General features: G+C 40.4%; 1 long non-coding RNA gene and 1 pseudogene across 1 annotated transcript in view; both read right to left on the bottom strand.

The window, feature by feature from the left end:
* Window positions 1-24502, bottom strand: part of LOC137205659 (uncharacterized) — a 472268-nt gene that overhangs the window by 111136 nt on the left and 336630 nt on the right. The window lies entirely within an intron of this gene.
* On the bottom strand, window positions 15894-16763 carry LOC137205658 (small ribosomal subunit protein uS2-like; annotated as a pseudogene).

Below are 24502 nucleotides of genomic sequence, written 5' to 3'. Positions count from 1 at the left end.
TTAAGTCAGACCAATCGGTTTGATTGTGTGCCTTTCCCCAGTCATGATTAACTGCACAGCTGCCTCCAAAATCCAGAAGAAAAATTCTTTCTAACCTAGAGTTCTACACATTTCTAAATTTTCAATTATGAGTCAGGATGAGATAAAAAATAATTTCAAACATACAAGGTCTCAAAAAAGTTACCTCCCATGCACACATTCACAGGAAGTTACTGAAGGGTGTGCTCCACCAAGATGAGGATATAAACTAAGAAAAAGGAAGGCATGAGATATCAGGAAATAGAAAATCAAACATAGGCTGCAGCTGAAGGGAATCCTTGAATATATGTGAAGGGAGAGTCCAGCATGACAGCTGAGCTTCAAATATAGAGGGCAACCAAGATTAGAAGAGGCAGGAAGATGAAAAGGACAGAATATGTGAAATAACTAAATGTTCTCAGAGGAGGTTCAGGAAATTGGCAGAGTTAGTTACTGATGAGTACAGTAAATCATGACAATTATTAGCTCCCAGTAAAATAAAAAGTAGTTCCAGGAGGGAAAAGCAATTATGGTTTGTTAACTGGTTCACCTGTGAATAGGGTTTACATTATCATAATAATGCAAATACTGAATAGTATCTTATAAAAATTTCCATATAACATGATTGAATAGGGGGAGCATTCATGTGTGGTGGGGATAGCAATAGGAAAACTAAAAAGATCTAAATTCTTATTTAAAGGGAAAGGTCAGCTAATAAGGACTAAAACTAAAAAATCAAGATGCTACAATTCAAGCATTTTATTTAGAAATTAAGATCATTACCAAAATAATTAATCAGTAGAGATGAAAGTGGCTGTCTCTGGAGTGGGAATAGGAGGAATGGCGATAAAGTTTATTTGGTCCCAATAAATGATATAGAATCATTTTGTTTTTTATGTTCATGCATAACTCTGTTAAAGAAAAAAAAGAAGAATAGTAAACACAGAGGTAATAGCATGCTTGAAAGAAATGGCAAGTAGCTCTTTACTACTCCTACTGTAGCTAAAGGGTAAGTGATAGTGATATGTGTGTAGTGATAGTAAAGGGAAAAAAGAGGGGGAAAGTAGGTTTTCCGAAAAAAATCTCAAGCTAAGAGATTTTGACTTTATTCAAGAGAATACAGGAGGCATTGAAAGTAATGAAGCAAGACAATTATATAATCAGATTTCTGCAAAGATGATGCTCATAGCAGTGTAGATCGTGGCTTGGACAGTGTAAAACTAGAGGCTGGAAATAAGCCAGAATATTGAAATATTTTAGTAGAAAGACGAGACCTGAGGCTGTCTGTCTCCTTTCAGGACACGTGTATCTGTTCCACTCCCATCTTCCTCACCTTTGCCTGTTTCTCTGTCTCTTCTTAAGCCTCATCTTTCTTCTCTAGGATGTGTGTGTGTGCCATACTGTTTATGCATGACATGTATTTTTTTCTGAAAATGAATACATTGCCATGGTCTCTACTTATGTACAAGATACATGTGTAGAAAATTTCATAATTTTATGGATAAAAATAAATTGCTTTTTACACTGTGGATGTTTACATTTCTCTCTGGGCCAGTCTTTGATGTAAAATATATTGTCTAAAAATGTTGTCCAAGTCCTAAACTGGGGTTTCAGGGAAAAACAGGAAGAGCTAATATTATTGCTTTAAAGCATCCCTGATGCTTTATATAATCCAACGTGAATATACCTTAGTGGGGTCTAAAATGAGGGCTAGTACCCTGTCCTTTGCCAATACTCCAACATAAAATCCAAACTGAAGGATCCAGCCATCTGAGTCTAATAGGCTATGGGCAGGACCAACCCCTGATGCTATATATCTTTCCTTGTATGATGCCCCAGTTCTTCCCTTACAAATTCTTACATTAACTGTTCATTTTAGCTCTCTCTATTTCTGACACGATCATTTTTCTTCCCTGTGTTGCTGTTATTCTATTTCCTAGCTTTTTTTCCCTCTCCTCCTCATTTCCCGTTTTTTTCTCCTTTCTAGAATGCGTGTGAGTTTCATGTTGCTACAGCTCACTAATTTTCCTGTTGTCAATCATATCTTCTGTCCTCTATGGATATGGGTCTATGCAACTATTCACTCAGTCTTCATTTATCTTGTTTTTTTTCCTGCATTTCTTTCCTTTTCAAAAAAAACTGGATCCATCTTGTTTCGGACACTCTGTGCTTCCCTTGCCTGGATATCTGTTTCCTTCAGGCTCAGGAAGTTTTCAACCATAAGTTCATCAAATACAATTTCAATCCCTTTCTCTCCCTCTTCTCCATCTGGGACTCCTATATTGTGAATGTTGGTATGCTTGACGTTATCTCAGAGGTCCCTTAAACTGTTCTCATTTTTTAATTTGTTTTTCTTTTTGCTGTTGTGATCAGGTTATTTCCATCGTTCCATCTTCCAGATCCCTGACGTATTCTTCTGTATTACCTAGTCTGTTGTTAATTCCTTCTAGTGTGTTTTTCATTTCAGTTATTGCATTCTTCAGTTCTGACTGGTTCTTTTTTATATTTTCTAGTTTCTTGTTAAAATTCTCACTGTGTTCATCTATTCTTTTCCTTAGTTCAGTTAGCATTTTTATTACTAATGGTTCAAACTCTTTATCCGGTAAATTATTTATCTCTGTTTTATTAGCTTTTTTTTTTTTTAAGGATCTTTTTCTCGTTCTTTCATTAGAAACTACTTCCTCTTTCTTTTCATTTTGCTTAACTTTCTCTGTCTTTATAAAATTAAGTGAAACAGTTTCCTATCCCAGTCTTGAAGGAGTGTCCTTGTGAGGGAGCATTCCTATTCAGTCTGCATGTGCCCAGCATTTTTGGTGGGACAGCTGGATCTGCAGTGAGCACAAGTCATGTCTTCCCCCAGGGTGTGCTAGCAGCTATCACCTTGGTAGGAAGTAGGGCTGGAGACGCAGAGGCTAGAGCGAGAGCCAAGTGTAAGTCTGGGCTTCTCCTCTGCTCAGTGGCCAGTACCACCTTGTTGGCGGTGGGTGTGGCTCCCCAGCTGCAGGAGCAGAAGCCCTGAGGATCAGGTATGAATTGGCTCTGTCCCCCTCAACTGCATACTCTCCTCAGTGGAGGCAGCTTCACCCTCACGCGGAGGAGCATGAAGGGCTGGAGTGGGCACTCAGTGTGGGCCGGTATGCACGTTGGCATGGTCCTAGCACCAGTCAGAGCTCCAGACCGCTCCCAATCTGCCACCCCCATGAACACCATTGCTGCTGTGCTGCGTCAAACCGGCTCTGTCTCCTACAACTGCATACTCTCCTCAGCCGCAGCAGCCTTCGCCCTAGTGTGGAGCTGTACCATGGAGCAAAATGGGCTGGAGCGGGCACTCAGATCAGGCTGGGGCAAACGCTGGGGCAGTTCTGGGAAACCAGCCAGAGTCCCAGGCAGTTTTAGCCTGCTTCTGCCTTGCTTCAGGAGTAAGCAAGCATGTGCATCTGTTTCACAAGTGGGGTTTAGGCTTCTTACAGCCCTGCTGTCAGTCCCATTGGTTCTCAAATGAGCTAAGGGGACTCATCCCTCCCAGTGTTGGGCCCCAGACGTGGGCACCCAATATGTGGTTCAAGTTGCTCGCTCCCCAGGGAGGATCTTCGAGCCAATGTAATCCCCCTCCTCCTCTGTGTCCCTTCCAAGGGGCACAGGTCCCAACCTCATCACTTCTCTTCCCTTCCTACCTGACTCCATGTTACAGCCTTGGTTGTATGAGAGTCATTCTGCCACTCTCCAGCTTGTTTCAGTGTGAACTGCTCCACATGTAGAGGTATTTTTGATGTTTGTGGCAGGAGATGAGCTCTGTGTCCTCCTACTCTGCCACCTTGATCTCCTCCTTTCATAACTACCGTGTTCTGAATAGGATTTTATTCAGGGAAGAAGAAAACCTTGCTGGATTGAAGTCAAGTGAGATAAAGTGGATGGCTAGTGATGTGCCTGATTTCTCCAAGGCTACAAATCTGAGAATGTCTACCCTCTCTCACATCTGGGTCACTTTAGAGTTTTACTGAGGGAAAATATATTGTATTAGAGGAGTACAACTATTAGGTCAATCAGTAAGAATATGTGAAATCAGAAAACTTAATAAAACGTTAATACTAGTGGGGAAAAATTAGGAGTTGAGAAGAAGAAGACTGCCATCTTGTGAAGGACTTCACAGGATATAGCAGTACCTGGTACGTGGGAGAGGAGGAGAGTATGGGAACAGCTTTGCACTCAGAGACAGAGGCATGAGTGGCCACAAGTGGAGGCGTGGCCCCACGGCCTGCACTGGAAGTAGTCACAATGCCCAGAACAAACCCTGTTAAACTGAAAGAGGCAACGAGACAGAGGTGGATGAGAATCAAACAAGTCCCTGTCAAAAGGAAGATTTCCCCCATTTTGCTAGAAATAAAAGAAGATCCAGAGAGTCAGGAAGGAAATATGCTAGGCTTAGACTAAGGATCTATGAGGGTGCTTAATCCCTGACAAAGAATATCTGCTAAGTTCTTCCCCAAGACTGATGGGAGGAAGGACCTGGGCTTCCCAGACTTCTCAACTAAGGAGACAAGAGGCCTTTTGAGGAAAAGAGAGTAGCAGAGTCTACTAGTGGGATGGCAATGAATTCTAGTGCATTTGATGCAGTTTAGATCTTTCAGGTAGTGTTGGAGGTCTCTGCTGGAGACATCCATGGGCAGTTAAGAATTAATTACTATCAATAAAAAAGGACAGATAACCCAATAGAAAAATGGGCAACAGGTGCCAACAGGTATTTCACAAAGTAGGAAATATGACTGGCCAAAAAAAAAAAAAAAAATCATTTGAAATGCTACTCAAGCTCACTGGCAGTCAGGAAAATTAAAATTAAAACCACAATGATAGTGTTTAAATAAACTTGCAAAGTGGTACAACTACTTTAGAAAGCAATTTGAGATTTTCTAGTAAATTTGAAAATAAATATAAGACCCAAGAATATAATCTAGATAAACTTTTATGTTTTTTGTCTCAGGAGTCAAGTATTAGAATGGTCATTGCAGCAGTGTCTATAATAGAAAAATGGAGAACTGCATAAGTGTTCGTTAGTAGAACACAGAAATTGCAATATAGTCAAACAATGGAATAAGGTAGAACAGTGGAAATACACAAACATAGGAACAGACATCAATATAATCATAAGCAGCAAACTGGAAGTCTGGTTGGCCCATTTGTATTTTGGTGAAAATGAAACCTACATGAGGGAAATTACTGGGCCTCAAGTAGACCACTTCCTAACTTGAAATAAAGAAGTATGTAAGTGTAATGAAAACATAAAAATACATGTGAAGGGACTTCCCTGGTGGCGCAGTGGTTGAGAGTCCGCCTGCCGATGCAGGGGACACGGGTTCGTGCCCCGGTCTGGGAAGATCCCACGTGCAGCGGCGCGGCTGGGCCCGTGGGCCATGGCCGCTGGGCCTGCGCGTCCGGAGCCTGTGCTCTGCAAGGGAAGAGGCCACAACAGTGAGAGGCCCGCGTACCGCAAAAAAAAAAAAAAAAAAAAGAAAAAATACATGTGAAGTATGTTGCAATCTAGATGTGCCGATGTGAGATATGCATTGCTTCTGTGTGAGGATGTGCATGTACACGTGTGTCTAAGCAGTTAAACAGCCCTTCAAAAGCTGTTGCACATAACATTTTTGGTTAAAATGCTTCATAATTTTTATTATCATGTTGTTCATTTATTCTGCTACTATAATTAGATTTGGGAAAGTTAACTCATTAGAATATTTAAATAATGAATATCTACATTTATCTGAATGTCTTTTTAAAAGCAGAAATAAACATTATACAAACATTATAAGAGGAATTGGGCTTCCCTGGTGGTGCAGTGGTTAAGAATCTGCCTGCCAATGCAGGCGATACGGGTTCGAGTCCTGGTTCGGGAAGATCCCACATGCCGCGGAGCAACTAAGCCTGTGTGCCACAACTACTGAGCCCATGTGCCACAACTGCTGAAGCCCGCGTGCCTGGAGCCCCTGCTCTACAACAAAAAGCCACCGCAATGAGAAGCCCGTGTACCGCAATGAAGAGTAGCCCCCGCTCACTGCAAATAGAGAAAGCCTGCATGCAGCAACAAAGACCCAGTTCAACTAAAAATAAAATTAAAATAAATTAAGAAAAAAACATTATAAGAGAAATAAAAAAATAGTTCTTATAGAGTAGTAAAAGTGAAACTTAAATAGAACTACAAAAGATTATATTTGCCTACATTATACCCTTTATTATTATCCTTCAACGATTATACATAATTTTATGTGGATCCTGTATCTCAGTGTATTCTGAATTATTTATTTTGTAAATGTTGCTCCAGAAGGAAATTAGAAGTTCTTTTTTTTTTTTTCCTGTTTTCAGAAATTTGGTGAGGTTAATGTTAGATGATTTTGACCTGCATCCATTAAAGATGCTTGGACCAAGAGTGAAAAGGAGGGCTTCCCTGGTGGCGCAGTGGTTGAGAGTCCGCCTGCCAATGCAGGGGATACGGGTTCATGCCCCGGTACGGGAAGATCCCACATGCCGCGGAGCGGCTGGGCCCGTGAGCCATGGCCGCTGAGCCTGTGCGTCCAGAGCCTGTGCTCTGCAACGGGAGAGGCCACAACAGTGAGAGGCCCACATACCACAAAAAAAAAAAAAAGAGTGAAAAGGAAAATTGAGAGTTCTAAATCTGGGGTCAAATCTTCACTTTAAATACATATGGTTTGGTATGATAATGTGTAACTGTTATATCAAACTATGACTATCAAACTATTATTAAAGTTGGTATAAAAAGAGAGGGGGGATTTTAGATGAGGAAGCTCTCATACCAGAGAAAGGGGAAAATAACCTTAATAAAAGACCAAAATTGAAATAATGACCTTTTTGTGGAATTGGAGATTCTTCTAATTATTTCACTGATGTAAACTGCCCCTTTTCTTTTGTCACTCGGATCTACTGCCAGTTCTCCTGTGAAACAATATAGTCTGCAGCACTAGTATACAGAGTCTGGTCTTTAACATTATTCTCCACCAAAGATAATCAGGGCACTTTAGAGAGCCACTGAGTCCACGTTCAGTGCAGGAGAACTCAAGACCGTCTTGGAATAGTTTGCTGATATTAGAAAGCAAGGTTAACTTTTAAGATGTACGAAAATGACTACAAGAATGGACTTGATGGGGCTCCTACTTCTCAAACTATGACAATTTGAACATCAAAAGAGAAACAAAGATTGCTGTCAATTAGAAACACTGAGGGACATCTGAGGAGTCAAGACAGCGGTGTGGGAAGATGCGGGGTTCGCATCTCCCCACAACTAGGGTAACTGCCAGATGCTGGTGGGAGACCTCAATGCCCAAGGAGACAGGAGGAACCCCCCAAGCTAACTGGTAAGATGTGGGGGGAGGAGAAGTGGAGGCCAGACAGGACCAGCGCCCCTGAGGGGTGGCTGAGGGGGGGGAGGGGTTCACACACATGAAGGGATCCTCTGGGGCTCAGATCAAGGGGGAGCACACTCAGTATTTCCCCTGCCCAGTTGGGCTGGGTCCCACACTCTCAGAGCCCCACCCCCGGGCCACTTGGTCGTGGGGACATAGGAGGGAGACCGGAGGGGAGAACAGGAGAGGCAGGTGGGAGGGGCCCTCCAGGACCAGAGGAGTGGAAGAGGAGCAGAGGGCGTTGCGCCTGCTCACTCGACCCCGGGAAATTTACTGAGCTCCCAGGCTGGTCCCCTGCCCTCCAAAATGCCCTCCAGGCTGCATGGGTCCTGGGGGCATAGGAGGGAGACCAGGAGGAGAACAGGAGATATGGGTGGGAGGGGCCCTCCAGGACCAGAGGAGCAGTAGAGGAGCGGAGGATGTTTACCCTGCCCACTCAGCCTGGGAAGCCTGCTGGGCTCCTAGGTGCGGTCCCCGGCCCTCTGAGAACAGAGGCAGGAGGCACACCTGGGACCCATCAGTTCTGTTGAGCCTAAGCCCCATGACCCACAACTCCCAGGGCCTTTCCCAGCCCTGTGGGTGCTAAGCATAGGCCCTGCCCACTGCCCAAGCCTCGCCCCTGTTTAAGCCCCGCCCTCCACAGCCAAGGCCTTTTCCACCTTTTTTTTTTCTCCTCCTCTTTTTTACTATTGTGTTCTGTTTTACCTTCCAGTTGCTGTTTCATCTATATTTTTAATTTTATATTCTTTCTAACATATCTGTTAGTCTCCTAGTCTAATTTTATTTGTTACTTTGTTATTCTTCCTTTTCTTTTTTATTTTTATTTTTGCCACCCCACGTGGCTTACAGGATCTTGGATCACAAGCCGGGGGTCAGGCCAAAGATCCTGCAGTGAGAGCTCCAAATCTGAACAACTGGATTAACAGAAAACCTCAGACCCCAGGGAATATTCAATGGAGTGAGGTCTCACAGAGGTCCTCAACTCGGCACCAGTGTTGGAAACTTCAGGCCAAACAACCAGTAAGATAGGAAAACAATCCCACTCATCAAAAAAAAGAAAAATGAGATGGCAATAACTATGTCACAGATGAAGGAGCAAGGTAAAATCCTACAAGACCAAATAAATGAAGGGGAAATAGGCAATCTACCTGAAAAAAAAATCAGAGTAATGATAGTAAAGATGATCCAGAATCTTGGAAATAGAATGGAGGCACGGATTGAGAAAATACAAGAAATATTTAACAAAGATCTAGAAGAACTAAAGAGCAAACAGAGATGAACAACACAATAAGTGAAATGAAAATTACACTAGAAGGAATTGGTAACAGAATAACTGAGGCAGAAGAACGAATAAGTGAGCTTGAAGACAAAATGGTGGAAATAACTGCTGAGGAGCAGAATAAAGAAAAAGAATGAAAAGAATTGAAAACAATCTCAGAGAGGTCTGGGACAACACTAAATGCACCAACATTCGAATTATAGTGGTCTCAGAAGAAGAGAAAAAGAAAGGGTCTGAGAAAATATTTGAAGAGATTACAGTGGAAAAATTCCCTAACATAGGAAAGGAAATAGTCACACAAGTCCAGGAAGCACAGAGAGTCACATACAGGATAAACCCTAGGAGAAACACATCAAGACACATATTAATCAAACTAACAAAAATTAAATTCAAAGAAAAAAATTTAAAAGCAGCAAGGGAAAAACAAAAATAACATACAAAGGAATCCCCATAAGGTTATCAGCTGATTTTTCAGCAGAAACTCTGAAGGCCAGAAAGGAGTGGCAGGATATACTTAAAGTGATGAAAGAGAAAAACCTACAACCAAGATTACTCCACCCACCAAGGATCTCATTCAGATTCAATGGAGAAATCAAAAGCTTTTCAGACAAGGAAAGGCTAAAAAAATTCAGCACCACCAAACCAGCTTTACAACAAATGCTCAAGAAACTTCTCTAGGAGGGAAACACAAGAGAAGAAAAAGACCCACAAAAACAACCCCAAAACAATTAAGAACATGGTAATAGGCACATACGTATCGATAATAACCTTAAATATAAATTAATTAAATGCCCCAACCAAAAGACACAGACAGGCTGAATGGATACAAAAACAAGACCCGTATATATGCTGTCTACAAGAGACCCACTTCAGACCTAGGGACACATACAGACTGAAAGAGAAGGGATGGAAAAAGATATTCCATGCAAATGGAAATCAAAAGAAAGCTGGAATAGCAATACTTGTATCAGATAAAATAGACTTTAAAATAGTGTTACAAGAGATAAGGAAGGACACTACATAATGATCAAGGGATCAATCCAAGAAGAAGACATAACAATTATAAATGTTTATGCACCCAACGTAGAAGCACCTCAATACATAAAGCAAATACTAAAAACCATGAAAGGGGAAATCAACAGTAACACAATAATAGTAGGAGACATTAACACCCCACTTACACCAATGGACAGATCATCCCAACAGAAAATAAAAGGAAACACAAGCTTTATAATAGACCAGACAGATTTAATTGATATTCATAGAACATTCCATCTGAAAGTCGCAGAATACACTTTCTTCTCAAGTTCACATGGAACATTCTCCAGGATAGATCACATTTTGGGTCACAACTCAAGCATCGGAAAACTTAAGAAAACTGAAATCGTATCAAGCATGATTTCTGACCACAATGCTATGAGACTGGAAATCAATTACGGGAAAAAAACTGAAAAAACCCACAAATACATGGAGGCTAACAGGACGCTACTAAATAAACAAGAAATCACTGAAGAAATCAAAGAGGAAATTAAAAAATTCATAGAAACAAATGACAACAAAAACTCGACAACCCAAAACATATGGGAGGCAGCAAAAGCAGTTCTAAGAGGCAATTTTATAGAAATTCAATCTCACCTCAAGAAACAAGAAAAATCTCAAATAAACAATCTAACCCTACACCTAAAGCAACTAGAGAATGAAGAACAAAGAAAACCCGAAGTCAGTAGAAGGAAAGAAGTCATAAATATCACAGCAGAAATAAATGAAATAGAAACAAAGAAAACAATAGCAAAGATCAATAAAACTAAACGTTGGTTCTTTGAGAAGATAAACAAAATTGATAAACCCTTAGCCAGACTCAGAAGATAAACAAAATTGATAAACCCTTAGCCAGACTCATCAAGAAAAAAAAAGGGAGAGGATGCAAATCAATAAAATTAGAAATGAAAAAGGAGAAATTACAACTGACACCACAGCAATACAAAGGAATATAAGAGACTACTACAAATAAACATATGCCAATAAAATGGACAACACCAGAAGTTGATAAATTCTTGGAAAGGTCCAATTTTCCAAGACTGAACCAGGAAGAATTAGAAAAAATAAACAGACCTATCACAAGTAATGAAATTGAAACTGTAATTAAAAATCTTCCAACAAACAGAAGTCCAGGACCAGATGGCTTCACAGGTGAATTCTACCAAACATTTAGAGAAGAGCTAACACTGCTCCTTCTCAAACTCTTCCAGAAAACTGCAGAGGGAGTAACATTCCCAAATTCATTCTACAAAGTGACAATCACCCTGATACCAAAACCAGAAAAAGATATCACAAAAAAGGAAAATTATAGACCAATATCACGGATGAAAATAGATGCAAAAATCCTAAACAAAATACTAGCAAACAGAATCCAGCAAGATATTAAAAGGATCATACAACATGATCAAGTGGGATTTTTCCCAGGGATGTAAGGATTCTTCAATATACGCAAATCAATCAATGTGATACACCATATTAACAAATGATGGAATAAAAACAATATGATAATCTCAATAGGTGCAGAAAAAGCTTTTGACAAAATTCAACACCCATTTATGATAAAATCTCTCCAGAAAGTGGGCATAGAGGGAACCTACCTCAACATAATAAAGGCCATATATGATAAACCCACAGCAAACATCATACTCAATGATGAAAAACTGAAAGCATTTCCTCCAAGATCAGGAATAAGACAAGGATGTCCACTCTTGCCACTATTATTCAACATAGTTTTGGAAGTTCTAGCCACAGTAATCAGAGAAGAAAAAGAAATAAAAGGAATACAAATTGTAAAAGAAGAAATAAAACTGTCACTGTTTGCAGATGACATGATAATATATATAGAAAATCCTAAAGATGCCACAAGAAAACTACTAGCACTAATCAATGAATTTGGTAACGTTGCAGGATACAAAATTAATGCACAGAAATCTCTGGCATTCTTATACACTAACAACAAAAATCAGAAAGAAATTAAGGAAACACTCCCATTTACCATCACAACAAAAAGAATAAAATACCTAGAAATAAACCGACCTAAGGAGGCAAAAGACTTGTACTCAGAAAACTATAAAACACTGATGAAAGAAATCAAAGATGACATAAACAGATGGAGAAATATACCATGTTCTTGGATTGGAAGAATCAACATTGTGAAAATGATTATACTACCCAAAGCAATCTACATATTCAACGCAATCCCTATCAAACTACCGATGGCATTCTTCACAGATTTAGAACAAAAAGTTTTACAATTCGCATGGAAACACAGAAGACCCCAAATAGCCAAAGCAATCTTGAGAAAGAAAAATTGAGCTGGAGGAATGAGACTCCCTGACCTGAGAGTATACTACAAAGCTACAGTAATCAAAAGAGTATGGTACTGGCATAGATCAATGGTACAGGATAGAGTACCCAGAGATAGACCCATACACATTGATCACCTAATTTACAACAAAAGAGGAAAGAACATACAATGGAGAAAAGACAGCCTCTTCAGTAAGTGGTGCTGGGAAAACTGGACAGGTACATGTAAAAGAATGAAATTAGAACATTCCCTACCACCATACACAAAAATAAACTCAAATGGATTAAAGACCTAAATGTAAGACCAGACACTATAAAACTCTTACAGGAAAACATAGGAAAAACACTCTTCGACATAAACCACAGCAAGATCTTTTTTGACCCACCTCCTAGAGTAATGAAAATAAAAACAAAAATAAACAAATGGGACCTAATTAAATTTTAAAGCTTTTTGCACAGCAAAGGAAGCCATAAACAAGAGGAAAAGACAACCCTCCGAATGGGAGAATACATTTGCAAATGAAACAGTAGACAAAGGATTAATCTCCAAAATATACAAATAGTTCATTGAGCTGAATATCAAAAAAACAAACAATCCAATTAAGAAATGGGTGGAAGACCTAAATAGACATTTCACCAAAGAAGACATACAGATGGCCAAGAGACACATGAAAAGATGCTCAACATCACTGAATATTAGAGAAATGCACATCAAAACTACAATGAGGTATCACCTCACATCAGTCAGAATGGCCATTATCAAAAAATCTAGAAACAACAAATGATGGAAAGGGTGCTGTGAAAAGGAAACCCTCCTGCACTATAGGTGGGAATGTAAATTGATACAACCACTATGGAGAACAGTATGGAGGTTCCTTAAAAAACTAAAAATAGAACTACCATATGACCCAGCAATCCCACTACTGGGCATATACCCTGAGAAAACCATAGTTCAAAATGAGTCATGTACCACAATGTTCATTGCAGCACTATTTACAATAGCCAGAATATGGAAGCAACCTAAATGTCCATCGACAGATGAATGGATAAAGAAGATGTGGCACATATATACAATGGAATATTACTCAGCCAAAGAAAGAAACGAAATTGAGTTATCTGTAGTGAGGTGGATGGACCTAGAGTCTGTCATACCGAGTGAAGTAAGAAAGAGAAAAACAAATACCGTATGCTAGCACATATATATGGAATCTAAAATAAAAACATGGTACTGATGAACCTAGTGGCAGGGCAGGAATAAAGACACAGACATAGAGAATGGACTTGAGGATGTGGTGGGGTGGGGGAAGCTGGGATGAAGTGAGAGAGTGGCATGGACATATATACACTACCAAACGTAAAATAGATAGCTAGTGGGAAGCAGCTGCATAGCACAGGGTGATCATGATCAGCTCAGTGCTTTGCAATGACCTAGAGGGGTGGGATAGGGAGGGTGGGAGGGAGGCTCAAGAGGGAGGGGATATGGGGATATATGTATGCATATGGCTGATTCACTTTGGTGTACAACAGAAACTAACACAGTACTGTGAAGCAATCATACTCCAATAAAGATCTATTAAAAAAAAAAGAAAAAACATTGAGGGACTTCCCTGGTGGTCCAGTGGGTAAGACTTCACACTCCCAATGCAGGGGGCCCGGGTTCGATCCCTGATTGGGGAACTAGATCCTACATGCATGCCACAAGAGTCCGCACGCTGCAACTAAGAAGTCTGCATGCCGCAACAAGGAGTCCACATGCCGCAACTAAGAAGTCCACATGCCACAACTAAGAGTTCACATGCCGCAACTAAAGATCCTGCATGCAGCAACAAAGATCCCACATGCCGCAACTAAGACCAGGAGCAGCCCAAATAAATATTTAAAAAAAACAAAACACTAAGCCAATAAAAGATCTGAAGTTCATCATGTTGCCCCCAAAGGATAACTAATATAAAAAGTATTATAAAGTAAAGCAACAACTGCCAGTGAGAGGCGATGACGCAATCTTTGCTGACACTGAATTTGGATCAAGAACACGGATGTCCTGATGTTTGAAAACCTTCTGTCAAATGTAAGGTATATTCTTCCTGAATGATAATATAACCGTATAGGACTACACCACAACAAGAGTTGAGTTCTCTTGATCTCATGAAACCGTTTCTTGCACAAACACTAGTATCAACAGCTTTGGGCTCCTATCAGAGTCTCTGAGGCCCAGGAAACCTCTTCCTCACTCCATTCTTTCATCCCTGATGGCCAGTTTATTCATAATATGGCACTGTATCATTGGCTAATTAAAACACGAACTTATTAATCTAAATATGTGTGTGTGTGTGTATCAAGGCCTATATATGTGGTTTCTTCCCACTAGTTCATAACTCTTCCAAAACTTTGCAGAAAATACCTTCAATGAAGAGCAAAACCCTACTTCAGCTGTTCATGCTACAGTGTCTCCATCTTTGGAGTAAACTGGGGTGTAGTTGTGGGTTTAGAAATCCTCCAGCCATACCTTCTCATCTACTCTTCCTTTATACTCAACACTGGGGAAAATGTCTCTCTTCCTCCTCATTAAATAGCTTAAGAGAGAGAAATATCAGAAAGCTTATGCTTTGTAGGGCCAAGGAAAGCAAAGTTTCAAAACCTCTCAGCTCAGAATGTGGCCCTCTGGCCTCTCCCTCAGCTTGGGAAACATGGAATGGGCTAATAGACCTCTCTTGCCCCAAAGGATCTTTCCAGCAGGCATAAAAGTCCTTATGACCCTGCCCCAGCATTCTTAGAACTGCTAACCCGCCATTTATTCATTCGTAAACCTCAATGCAGGGAGAATAGGGGAATGAATATATTTTTAAATGAATTTGTATTCAGTACAGAAATAGAGTCACAGTAAATCTCAGGCTACTGAGGCACACATTCATGGCTTTCGCACTGTGTGAACTGTGAGTAATGACCTCCTTTTGGGGAAAACTTATTAATCAAAATATTAAGTTGATATTCTATTTTAATATGCATAAATGCAATAAAAGAATTATAATTTTAATTGTGTTCAGCACACAAAAATATTCCCCAGAGTACCATCCAGTAGAACTCAGAGAGCTTTTACCTTTAGCTAGAGAAACTGAACTTCTGGGGGTGCTGTGCTAAGAAAATGTGGACTCAGTGAACAGTTTCCTTCTGCAACACTTAGAAATTCACTTCCTAGGATATCTGCCCTGGCATCCAGAGGATTGGTGTTACATTCTATGTGAAGACCCAAAAAGGGTGTAAATTTCTTCATGTCATTTTTTTGGGAAAATGTTTCAAAAACATTTCATTTTTTAAAGTACACAGCGTAAGCAGAGGAATTTTAGCTAGGAGATGAGTTCAATATGCGAATGTGGTAGGTGGGATAACGCCCCCCCCCCCCGAACACCACACACACACATAGAAGTCTATATCATAATCCCCAGAACCTGTGTAGATGTTGCCTTCCATGCTCAAGAGACTGCAAACGTGATTTGGCAAGATTATTACCCTGGATTATCTGGGTGGACCCAACGTAATCATAAGGCTGCTTATAAGAGGGAAGCAAGAGAGTCAGAGAAGATGTGAAGATGGAGGCGGGGGGGCGGGTGAGAGAAGGGGGGAGAGAGAGAGAGAGAGAGAGAGGAGAGAAATAGAGAGATTTGAAGACGCTACCCAGTTGGATTTGAAAATGAGGGAAGGGACCATCAGCAAAGAGAATGCAAGGACTTGATTCTCTCCTAGAACCTCCAGAAGGAAACATTGTTGTTTTTTTTTTTTTTTAAGAAACTGTTCGTTTTCCGTCAACCTATTTCCATTTGAAGAGTTTGTGGAAGAACAGCTTAAGATGACTCAGTGGTTGCTCCTACCCATTCAGTGGCCTGAGCAGTGGGAGCTGCAGACCAGTCTTCAGTGGGGAACTGCTGAGTAGGCACAGAGGGCACCTGCACACCTTCGGACCAGTCCGCCACCTTAGGGTGAGTAGCAGTGAACTCAGGAGCGGTCCATTCACCCTGAAATTCCTCCTTGGCCACAGCTTTCCCAGCTGCTGCCTGTTATTCCTTTTCAATCTCTTCAGGATCTCTGTAGAAGTAGAGATCAGGCATAACCTCCCAAGGGTGTTCACAGGAGATGGTTCCACGCATGTGCAGAACTTCCCAGGCGAGCATCCACCACATCAGACCCACTGAGTGAGCTCCCTTGTTGTTGCACAGGATGGCAATGTCCACATCGCACAGCAGAGAGCCTGTGTTACACAGAGTGACGGTAGGCAGGTTAATGTAAGAGGCCTCTGTGAGAGGCTGGTGGTCAGCCCTGGGATCAGTAACCACCAGAAGTCTTGGCTACCGGAAGGCTGCCTGGATCTGGTTAGGGAAGGTTCCAGGAGTGAAATGGCCAGCAATAGGAGTGGCTCCAATGGCAGCAGCAAACTTCAGCACAGCTTGCTGGCCAGTATTCCTGGAGGATACGACACTGACATCAGCTGGGAATTCAATGGCACGAGCTGCCAACAGAAGCTTCTCCCAGGTTCTCTTCAGATCTATGATGTAGATGCCATCACTTTTCCTGTTGTAGATGTACTGTTCCATTTGGAAGTCAAAGTTGGTGCCACCTAAGTGGGTTCCTGCTGCAAGGAATTTGAGGACATACTCCTCCTTCACTTGCAGGACGTCAAGGGCTCCGGACATTGTGAAAGTTTCCCTTTAAGTTAGGATGGGAGTCCAGAACAACGCTGTATGGACCCCTGTCTGGGTAGTGCGGAAAGGAGGAACACATCCTTGCTGACACCTGGATTTCAGTAACTCTAATTGTGAGATAATAGGTTTGTGTTGTTGTAAGTCATAAAATTTGTTGAAATTTGTTACAGCAGCAATAGGAAACTAATAGAATGCATCAAAAGAAAGGGTCCAAGAAAAGTACCATAAAATTCCCTAATTGTGAACAATAAAACCACAATATGCCAGGGCTTAAGACTCTAAGTGGATTCTAATCAGAATCTGTTGGCCATCACTGTGCCTGACATAGAAGTGACACTCAGTACACAACTCTTATGTGTAAACTAATTAATAAAATACAAATAAATCATAGCCATGTACATGGAGTTTAAATAAAAAATACATAACTTCCTACTTTTCAAAAATGCAGTCTCTGTGGAGGAAAATACGATCAATATATCATCAACTCAAAAAATATACTGTCCTCTAGATCTGATGACCTTGTTCAGCATCTCTTATGAGTAAATGTGTGATTGTTTGAAGGTACAGAAAGAAGACATAGCAACGTGCTTTTGGATATTTGTTCCGTTTTCCTTTTCCTTCAGCTTTGCATAAACCAAACATATTCCACTTAGGAACTACACAAATAGTCGAAGGTGGCATGAAGGTTGTAGCAAGCACGTTTTCCAGGGGAAGTAGATTTTTGCATTTGAAATTGGCCATAGCTTAGCAACGCCAGCTTCCAAAACATTTATGCTAAGAGAAGAGCTGCATATGCCGTTGTGTTCATGTACCGAAACAGCACCAAGCAGGGGTGCCCGACAGGGTGGAAAGGAAGAATCTCAAAACGTGCTTATTTTCTTGTTATTATTGCTGTTTAAAATGGTTGTTTTCAACTGAGAGCATCACGCCTTTAACATTAGTTCAATACTGTAGAAAGGATATGTTCTTTACATTTAACTTTGATATGGTGTCTGTTATGACTGGGATCATTATTATTACTATGAAAGAGTAGCTTCCAAATTGAAAAATGAGGAGCTCCAGTGGCATCTCCTGACTCCAGTGCAATGCTCCCTTTCAAGCCGTCAAAGGGCCATAAGCTTTGTCTGTTTCCCTCCCAAATTCCCGAGTGGTGTGGGGTGCAGGTCATCAAGCCAGTTGAGGGCAGAGGATAGATTCTGCTCCATCTTTTCTCCTGAGAGGAGGATTTAATCTATTTTCTCCTCCGTAGGGACTTAGCTGTTAGTCCTGATGTCCAGAGAGCTCCTTCCTCCCCTCACTGGAGATGACCTGGTTTATTAAAACTCACACGCAGGGCTTCCCTGGTGGCGCAGTGGTTGAGAGTCCGCCTGCCGATGTAGGAGACACAGGTTCGTGCCCCGGTCCGGGAGGATCCCACATGCCGCAGAGCGGCTGGGCCCGTGAGCCATGGCCGCTGAGCCTGCGCGTCCGGAGCCTGTGCTCCGCAGCGGGAGAGGCCACGGCAGTGAGAGGCCCGCGTACCGCAAAAAAAAAAAAAAAAAAAAAAAAAATCACATGCAAAGTGGTTTAATTGCATGGGAAAATACGTGGTTTAATTGCCAAGCAGATTCAGATGAACTATGGCAGCACCTAAATATCAGTCATAGCACCAATTCCTTCTGGAAAAGGTCAGAGAGTTGCCACTATCTCCCGGCAGAGAAAGTTTTCATTGCTCTGGGGTCAAAGCTGGAGAACGTCAGGACATCCCCAATGCTTTCCTGGATGCATTTTCATATCTCCTTCCTGCCTTGTCCATGATGTTCTTGGAAGAAGCTCTGACAACAGAATAAAGACCTTGTGCAGAACAAAAAAAACAGGGCCTTTAGAGCAAAACACATCTGGGCTCAAACCTCAGTCCTGCTATTTTCTGTCTGCGATACCTTGGAGCTGGTAGATAGTCTCTCTGAGGTTTGGTTTGCTCATTTGTTAAATAAAATAGCATCACACAGTCTGCAGCATTGTCATAGTGCGATTTAAAGAGTTAAACCCCTATTATCTCTTGTCACACTTCAGAAAGAGTAGCTACTACTAAAATCCACAAATATCTCTGCACTGGTAGAGTCTGTATCAATCTTTCAGGCTCCACCATTACTGTTTAATATTTTCTCAAAACTCATAAGTTGTCTGTGACTGAGATCACAGCAGCCTCTTCAGATACAAAGGAAGCTACTACCTCAATCTAGTCTGAGTGTACAGTGTTCTGGAAAGAGTGGGAAACTTCCCTTACAAGAGAAAGGAAATTCAAAAGCCTATTTAGAGAAATTAACCGGTTAAATCTGAATGGCCAGGTAAATGAATCAAATTACCTGCTACCCTGGGAACCTGCAGGCTCTAAATTCTGACTTACCCTCCTACCCACCCACGTGTTGTTCATCTGCGACCACACTGTGCATTTCCCCGACAAAACCCTCAGGTACAGCTGCTCGGTTTGGCCGGCTGGGGTTCTCAAAGTGTGGCTGCCCTCTGGTGGCAGCTGCCTTCCCCATACCCAATTGTAATCGTTTTTCTTTCACTCTTGTCCAACTGCAGAAAGCCCAGGCAGCTGACTGGCCTCCGCTCCCTGTGCTGCCTTTTAGTGAGAGGGAACCACTGACTTTGAGCTGCATTTCTCTACCTAAATATCTGTCTCCCGAAATCCTGCTAACAGTTAAAGAAATTGATCATTCCCTCTTTGCATTCTCTTTTCCAGACTAAGGGTATCTTAGGTAAGGTAGAATCCAGATTCTTCATCATCTAGCTGCCTTTGAGGGATCTTCCAGGTTTCCTTCTAAAGGTGACAAGTAGAACTGAGTATTTAATCCAGCTGCTATCTGAGCAACACAAAGCAGCACTGGGATGCTGCTTCCCAGGCATCTGGACTTGCAACTCCCAGGCATGGCTCAGGGGCTCTCCTCTGGTTCCAGCCTATCACGTGCACTTCCTACTGCCAATCAAACATCTCTCACCTGGGTGGCCTGCATGCACCTCAAATTCCATAATATAAAAGCAAACTAATTTTCCCCAAACCTGTTCCTCCTCCTTCTGTGCTCAATGCCTTGGACAAAGGTCTACCACCTCAGCTCCACAGCTGTTCCCTTCTGGCTCCATCGCTACTGCCCTAATCATATCTGACACGCATACCTAAAAGTGATAACTCCCTGATTACAACAATTTTTTCTGCCTACAGAATAAAATCCAAACTCTTTGGGAAGGCACTCTGGTTCCTTTATAATCCGGAGAGCCCAGTCTGCCCTCTTTAGGCTCACTGCCCCCCTCACCACATCATCGCACAAACCATCCCCAATTATATCACACATTTCTTCCTCCACATGTTTGTCAATCTGGTGAAATTCTATCCACCCAGCTCTAAAACTCCGCTCTGAATAATATCTCCACTGTGAAAACGTCCTAGGTTCATTTCCATTGCAGCAGAACTAATGATTCTCATCCTGGACTCACAGCAACTTGTTGATTCTGTGCTTATAGGACATACCATCTGGTGTCCAAGTCTCAGACAAACCCTCTCAGTCTTGTGGAACTCTTAAGTTCCCTAGATCTGCAACCTCATCTTATAAAATTTTGTAAATCTAACAGCAAGCACAGTGCTGGACATTTGGTGGGTGCTTAAAAATGTTTTCTGGATTAAATCCAACTATCAGCACCGCTTAAAATTACATGAGCTTTTTAAAATGTTACAGTCCTAACTGTGGTCAATTAAAAAGTCCATCTATTATGTTTTCACCTACACTAGTATAAAGACAAATTTCCATTTCCTGTAGTTGTGTAGGTGATTTCTTTGGGGAAGGGGGAAGGTAGTTACTCACCAACGGACAATATTCAATATTTGGGTCCATCTGTGGACCTGGGTTTCAGTCTGAGTATGGTGATTAAGAAGGCAGTCTCTGTAGTTAGACATGTACATTCAAACACCAGTTCTTTCATTAGACCTTAGGTATGTTAAGTATATCTCTAGAATTGTTTTTATCTGTAAAACTGGAACAAAGAAACTACTTATCAAGATATGTGCCAGGATTAATCGGAATAATCCACGAAAAACATTTGCACAGTGCCGAGCAGATAGTAATTGCTCTATAAATGTTAGCCACAGTGATAATTATCATCTACATATCCCATATCTCTATGCATACTTAGCATACATAAAATTCCACAAAGAAAATAATACAAGTCATCGTGTGTAAATACCTTGATGAGAATTCTACTGAGAATTTCTTGATTTTATGAGTGTTGCTAATTTGGCTTAATTTCACTGTAGATACTAAATGTTGCCTCTTTCCCGTGAAAACAAACCCTTGCCCGATGCCCACGTTAATAAGTACGTAATGTAGAATGTTAAGCCACTGCTTTATGGGAGTGATATTCCAGGGAGTTACACTGCTGCTCGGTAAACAGATAATTTCCTCGGCTGGACTCCAGTGCTGAAGAACCTAGAACATTATTGTTCCCAGGTGGAAATAGGATATTTCATTATTTTTCTTGCACATGCAGATACTGCAACTTTTTAAATGCAGCAGAGATCACTGGTATACGCTTAGTCACTCTTTGCCTCAGTTCCCTTACGTGTAAAATGGGGATCATAATAACAGGAGCTATTTTGTAGAGATATTTTGAGGATCAAATGAATTCATATATTTAAAGGGCTTAAAACAAGTGACTGGTCTAAGAACTTTAATTAAGTATTATTTTCATGGTAAATATCCTCACAGAGATAACAAGATTGCCTCAGGAAATCCAGAGCAGATGGATACATAGACATCGAGTAAAATAAAAAACAGATGAATAAAGACATAGAAGAAAACCATAAAACCGGAACACTTTCCACTAACTCCTATGAGAACATTTGCTATTGGGATTATATGACAGTAATGATGGTATCATACATGGCTATTTAACATGTTTAAGTAAGTTAAAATTTACACAGAGAATTTGTATATTTTGGAGTTTAAAATGTGTACAAAGGTTTATGTGAATACTCATTTGAAACCATTTTGCTTTTGTCTCATCTTGAAAAACACAAGTAATTATTATCCAAATAAATGCCTTTGTTCTCTTGATTGATCAAGAATTTATAAAGTGTACTGTGTGGCATTACAGAAGGAGATACATGCAGAATGTATATTCCCATCGTCAGTGGCTTAGATTCTTTGCAACAATCAAATTACCTAGAGGGTAGAGTCCTTTTATAGATCCCTTTACATCCTGGAAGTTATTCTGAATTGGCTAATCAGAAACTCCTAGGACGCTTGCTGAAGATACTTTGCTCTGAGAGTCCATTCCAGACGTATGGATCAGAACTCTTAAGATGTCTTCAAGGAATCTGTATGCCTTACAAGCACCCCAGGAATTCTGGTAACCATTCGATTTGGGAGCTGTTACTTGCGTGCCTGGGAAAAGCTTCTGCACATAATAGGCACTAGGTAGGAAGCAATTTAGAAGTTGAAGTTAGAAACCCTTACTTCACCTTCTGGCTCTATTATTTGCCAGGAGGGTGATTTTAGACACTGATATCTTTAAAAATCATAAATTTTCTCAACTGTAAAATGGAGTCAATCATATCTTATAGGGTTAGATATAACCCTACCTTATAGGGTTACTGTGAAATTAAACAAAATCAAAAGTAAAGTACCAAACACAGTGCCTAACACAAAGTATATGAATAATAAATGTTAGTCCTTTACAAAGATAATATTATTTTCCATAAATATAGCTGGAATGGATGAGATAATTTCTCCATTAAATGGCATTTGAAAGAGTCCTTAAATATTATTCTTCTTGTTCCCAGGAATTCTGTAAAGAGAGGGGGACTGAATATTTCTGCCTTTTGCCCACCCCTGTTAGCACTAACATCAATGTCATGATGTTCTGTAGATTGTCTGTTGCTAGAGTGGCACTTCTAGAAGACTCTTATTGTCTGTCTTTGTGCAGGAAATGGGATTAGGACATTAGTATTCTGACAATGATATTTTTGGAGGGGGTGCTTTAAAATAAATTGCAAATCAAAGTATTTTGTAAGAATGCTGACATAATTACATGAAAATTTCTCTAAAACTAGATAGGACTCCTAGGAGAAGTAGAGAGTACCAATCAATGGAAGTTTAGTTATTCACTCCACGTAGTCTGTTTTCATTTATTGACCCATCCTGACACCTTGTATCATCCCTTTAAAAATGTCCCTATCTGCATTTTTTAACAAGAAAAAGACCTAATAAAATGTGAGTTTCTCAGTGATAACAATGCACCTCACTTATCAACTTCCCACTGTTTAGTTGTCTTTGAAACTTAGAATCCCAGAGAATATTGATCCTGTCAAGTTACACAGAAGAAGGTAGTTTATACAATGATGTTGGCTGTTTTATATTCACATAAGATAAAAGTATCAATTAAGGTATCAAGTACACTGTCCACATAGGCTCCTTATCATGAAATACTAGCATTTTCAAGATCATTAAACTTCTAGTTTTATCATTGTGCAGTGAAATTCAACTAAAAAGCAGATGTAATCTCTTGTTTCAATTTAGCATTGAATGAGGAAAGTATAAGAAACTTATAACCTTCCAAAATGATCAGTCAGAAATCTATACCAGACACAAAGAGACTGGCCCTGGAGCTCTGGGGAGGCAGGCATTGTAGGGTTGAGGATACTGGACTTGGATAGAGCTGATTTCCTAAGTCCGTACCACTTGATATCTAATGTGACTTTAGGCAAACGACTTAATTTCTCTGGTCATGAGGTTTTTTGTTTGTTTGTTTGTCAATCTATCAAACAGAAAAATAATTGTTGCAAGATTACTGTAAAGATTAAATAACATAAAATATATTATACTTTTCAACAGTGCCTAACATATAATGTATGCAATAAATAGTAGCTATTACTGGCTCAAACCAAATGTCAACATAGAGAATAACCTTCATAAAAATAATGGAGAATATATCTTCCTAAACAAATACCAAGCACCCTGTGGTTTTAGGTGTTCATAGGTAGAGCTATTATTGAGTATTTTTATGGAAATATTACCACTACTCAATTGCACATGACAATTTAGGTGGATAGTGTATTTCTACAAAAAAAATCTTTACTGTCATTCTATTTAAGCCTCCACACTATGTCAGGTACTGTCCTTGGCACTGTGGAGACAATGATACAACCATGGCCTCTGTCCCTGCAGAGTTTACAGACAAGTGAAGAAGATAGATTATGATAATAATGCAATAATTACAAATCCTGTGCTCCTGGGACCACATACCCCCTGGAACTAGTGGATATTTTGAGATTCAAAATTTCAAGACCTGGCTGGCCTTGATTTCAATTTTATTTTTAAAAGAAATATGGATTCTGAAGCATGGAACTCATCCTATTACTACGGAGCTAAGATTAGATTTAATTATTTATATGTAATTTCTTAGAAATTCAATGTTCAATTTTCAAAACTGAATGAATTATTAGTGCTTCAATGAATTGTATTTAATATTTATTCATTAGGCTTCAAGTACATAATATATAAATTCTTAACTCAATGTGCATATTTTCCCAGAAATACAGTCCAACAAATTTGAGAAAGTAAACCTCAAGCAAGCCCTAATCTCAGTCAAGTCCTCATCACAATCTGTTCCCTGGTTTTCTCTTTAGCATAATGACAATAGCAATGCAACTGCCTCACAATTTCCTGAGTCCACTTATTTTATAGCAGAAAAGGTATTTGAAGAATACTCTAGAAAAC

Source organism: Pseudorca crassidens, chromosome 14, assembly GCF_039906515.1.
Source record: "Pseudorca crassidens isolate mPseCra1 chromosome 14, mPseCra1.hap1, whole genome shotgun sequence".
Taxonomy (NCBI): domain Eukaryota; kingdom Metazoa; phylum Chordata; class Mammalia; order Artiodactyla; family Delphinidae; genus Pseudorca; species Pseudorca crassidens.
This window is presented reverse-complemented; position numbering and strand designations above follow the sequence as displayed.